At 41.1% G+C, this 4368-nt stretch overlaps 1 non-coding gene across 1 annotated transcript; it reads right to left on the minus strand.

The window, feature by feature from the left end:
* Window positions 1-2654: 2654 nt before the first annotated feature.
* LOC145391549 (5S ribosomal RNA) lies at window positions 2655-2773 on the minus strand. Its single transcript, XR_013895868.1, has one exon. It is a non-coding gene; the product is annotated as a 5S ribosomal RNA (ribosomal RNA).
* Between the last annotated feature and the right edge of the window lie 1595 nt (window positions 2774-4368).

Raw genomic sequence — 4368 nt, forward strand, 5'->3', positions numbered from 1 at the left:
ACAGTTTTGCCACCAGGGGGAGATGAGGGGGGCATGGGGAGGCTGCAGGGGTGTGAGAGGGAGGAGAGATAAGAGACAGAGATACAGATAGATTAAGAGCTTGAGAGATAGATGGACAGATGGAGAGATATAGGTAGACAGAAAGATAGCTAGACAGAAGTAAACAAAGAAAGACCAACATATAAACAGATGAGAGAGAGAGAGAGAGAGAGAGAGAGAGAGAGAGAGAGAGAGAGAGAGAGAGAGAGAGAGAGAGAGAGAGAGAGAGAGAGCAAAAAGTGTAGGAGAAAAATATGGTTCCTCGATACATTGACACTTCGAGAATATGTGGGGGAAAAACGCGAGGTGGAGGGAGATGTTGGTGTGTGTGTGTGTGTGTGTGTGTGTGTGTGTGTGTGTGTGTGTGTGTGTGTGTGTGTGTGTGTGTGTGTGTGTGTGTGTGTGTGTGTGTGTGTGTGTGTGTGTGTGTGTGTGTGTGTGTGTGTGTGTGTGTGTGTGTGTGTGTGTGTGTGTGTGTGTGTGTGTGTGTGTGTGTGTGTGTGTGTAGGATGAATATGTAGGCTATATGGGATATGTGTATGTTGGTGTGGACGTGCAGGTTGGGGTAAATGTTTCTGGGTTGAACAGGTATGAGGAATGAATACGTATGTCTGTGTGTTTATGCTGGTGTGATTGTGCATATGTGGGAGGATGCATATGTGGGAAAAAAGGCAAGTATGTGGGAAACAAGCATATGTAGGAGAAGAACTATGGATTAAATGGGGTAAAATAATGCGTATGTTTATGAAAAAGCTTTAAGATAAAAAAAAAAGTACCTTGACTGTGAGAAATGAAACCCGTGGGGAGAGAGAGAAAGATAGATAGATAGATAGATAGATAGATAGAGAGAGAGAGAGAGAGAGAGAGAGAGAGAGAGAGAGAGAGAGAGAGAGAGAGAGAGAGAGAGAGAGAGAGAGAGAAATGTTACAGGTTCTGTAAGAATAAGAGCCGGAGAAAAATCACAGAGGGGACACGACACGGAAGGTAAGGGGAAGGTCAGGAAAATATATGAGCTGAGAAAGAGGAGGAGGAGGAGGAGGAAAATGCGTGAAAGAGAAGTGATGCATGTAAAAATTAAAAAAAAAAAAATGAAGAGGAGGACGAGGAAGGAATAGTGAAAAGTGGGAACAAAGGATTAGAAGAAGAAATTGGATTGTGTGTGTGTGTGTGTGTGTGTGTGTGTGTGTGTGTGTGTGTGTGTGTGTGTGTGTGTGTGTGAGAGAGAGAGAGAGAGAGAGAGAGAGAGAGAGAGAGAGAGAGAGAGAGAGAGAGAGAGAGAGAGAGAGAGAGAGAGAGACAGAGAGAGAGAGAGAGAGAGTGGGGTGTTTGAGAAAAAAGTAATCGTGCACCAACACACCTAGAACGTGACTGAAGGATAGGGACATGGTGTGAACAGCTTGCTTGAGAGGAGGTGAAAGGAAGAAAGAAAGAGAGAGAGAGAGAGAGAGAGAGAGAGAGAGAGAGAGAGAGAGAGAGAGAGAGAGAGAATTGTGGGGTGGGAGTCAAAGAGATGTCGAGCCAGGAGAGGAAAAAAAACGGAGGGGGAGGGGGAGGGGTCGATGAGGAGAGAAAGCAGAGATGAGGGGACGGAGGGACCTACTGTATAGAGCGATTACTCTAACCTGACAAGGATCGTAACGCCTTCTGGATCAGTTGATGTTCAAATATGGTCAATTTGGGGCGGGGGGGGGGGTTCATTCAACTAGCAACCAAGGAGATTCATCCGTACCCTACAACTAATGTCCACTAAATTTTACGCAAGTACGATATAATTTTCTTTTTGGGGGGATGGGGGAATGGTCTAGTTTTGTCGGACGAAAAAACGAAAAATCAACCAACTACAGTATACTGAACTGGAAGGGTTGGATGAACAGACGCAAGACATAAAAATAGCATAAATCATCATCACCGAAGAGTTTGCAAGCCATGTTACTAGTTTTTGGATGACACAAATTCATAACATCATTAAATCATCGTACAACTCTTGCTTTGAACAAAACTGGATACAAGAGAACGTCAACACAAACGAACATAAACTAAGTAAAAATCATATACATCTTACGTTCGGGTCTCATCATGATTATCGCTGTTAAACTCTCAAAAATAATGGATGAAGCACTTCGCAATACATTTCAGTGTGCGCTGTTTCAGGATCTTTATAACATGTTCTATAATGCCGCTCTATAAACTAAAACAATATACAATCAGCCTCTGAATTGATTAAGTCCATAAGTAGGGTAGTTTTTCTTTCTTTAGCCACAAAGAGTACATGAGAATAGAAAGTTCGTAATAAAACCGTTTCTTACCTCTAGTATCTTCTTAGTCTGACTTGGTTTAGATTGCCTTTAGCAGTCCCCTGAATCCTTAAACTACGTGCCAACTCCATAACTGCTGACATACCTGCAAAAGACGAAAATGTTAGGGCATGCTTTTTTAAGAATACGGCCTAACCTTCAATACGGTAACGCTCTCTCTCTCTCTCTCTATATATATATATGTATATTCATTCATTGCCAGACGCCATGTATCCCAAACGGGGTGGCCAAGGGCTTAGAGTTAATTGTTTTACAGGGAAGGGCACTAATCCTCCACCTACCCCACGTGACACGTAGGGATGCCAACAGCATCTGGTGTTCCCAGGCGGTCACCCATCCAAGTACTAACCAGACCCATCGTTGCTTAACTTCGCTGATCGGACGGGAAGCGATGTACTCAACGTGGTATGGCCGTTATATATATATATATATATATATATATATATATATATATATATATATATATATATATATATATATATATATCATTTAAAATTTCGTATTATTTCTCCTTCCTTCATGTATTATTTCAATTTCCCTTTTCATTTTTCATTTCTCATTTCACCTAAACTTGCATCCTGTTCCTCGTTTCTCATTTTCTACGCTTCTTTACATTTCACCTTCTTATTTACCTCCCTTTTTCAGTCTCTTATTGTTTTTAATCCATCTCTTCCTTCCCGATAGTTTTTTTTTTTTTTCACTTTCTCCCAACATGTCCACTACGTCACTCTTGGATATTTTTTTTTCTATACTTCTCTACATCAGTGTTTTCTGTTTATCCTCTATTTACATAGATTTATAATTTTTTCATTTCTCCTTTTCTAGTAATTTCTCCTTTGTTTTCAACCTCCTTCTCCTAATAATTCCTAAACTCCTCCCTCCAACAATGACCCTCTCAATCTTTTCCACACTGTTCCCTAAATGGCCTTCTTCCGTCATGCATTTGTATTTATTTCTGTTTTCATATATCTTCTTGATAAATTTACACTTCCTCTCCATCTTGATTATCTATTTTTTCATCCTCCTCCTTCAAGAAATTCAACTACCCTCTCCATAGTCATTTTGCTCTTCCTTCCTTCCGTATTTACAGCAACTTTCTCCTTCTTCCTAGTCTCTCCTTTTTAATACGTTTACAATTTTATCCTATTTTCTCTTGCTGTTCCTTCCTCCCGTATTTACAACAACTTTCTTCTTCCTCATCTCTCTTTTTTTAACACTTACAATTCCATCCTACTTTCCCATCTTCCTCCCTCCAAACAATTCCTCTGAACTCCACTCTCCAACATTCATCTTGTCAATCTTTTCACGGATGCCATTCACCTCCACTCCTCTATTGTCCATCCCAATACCCCATCCCAATACCTCTCCCCTTTCTTCCAATTCTTCGTCCCTCCCTCAATTAGTCCCTTCCTTTCTTCCTTCCACCTTTTATCGTGTTATCCCTTTCTCCCCGCCTTCACTCCAATTTTCCTCTATCTAGGCCATTCTTCTCTCTCTCTCTCTCTCTCTCTCTCTCTCTCTCTCTCTCTCTCCTACATCCTTATATCTCTTTATCTTCTCTATCGCTCCAACGTCACTCTAACTCATTCTTCTTTATCTTTATTTTCTCGATCAATCTCACTTTTTTTCTTCCCTCCACTCCAATCTTCCTCTGACCCATTCCTGTTTTTCTACCTTCTCTCCATCTGTCTCACTCTCTCTATCTCCGTCTCTCTCCTTCGTATCTGCGTATTTGCCTCTCTCTCTCTCTCTCTCTCTCTCTCTCTCTCGCTGTTTAATTATCTATCTCTCTACCTATCCGTCTATCTACATCCATCCATCCATCCATCAATCAACAGTCGATCAATCAATTATCAATCAGTCAGTCTCTCTCTCTCTCTCTCTCTCTCTCTCTCTCTCTCTCTCTCCAACCTACAAATTCACCTTTCCCCTTCCCCTCACTTCAATTTCTCAATAACTATTTTTTTTCTTTCATTCCCTCAATTTATCTTCCTCCTCTTCCCCCTCCTCTCTA

This window comes from Coenobita brevimanus, chromosome 18 (genome assembly GCF_032717465.1).
Source record: "Coenobita brevimanus isolate Jiangsu-jjx chromosome 18, ASM3271746v2, whole genome shotgun sequence".
Lineage (NCBI taxonomy): Eukaryota > Metazoa > Arthropoda > Malacostraca > Decapoda > Coenobitidae > Coenobita > Coenobita brevimanus.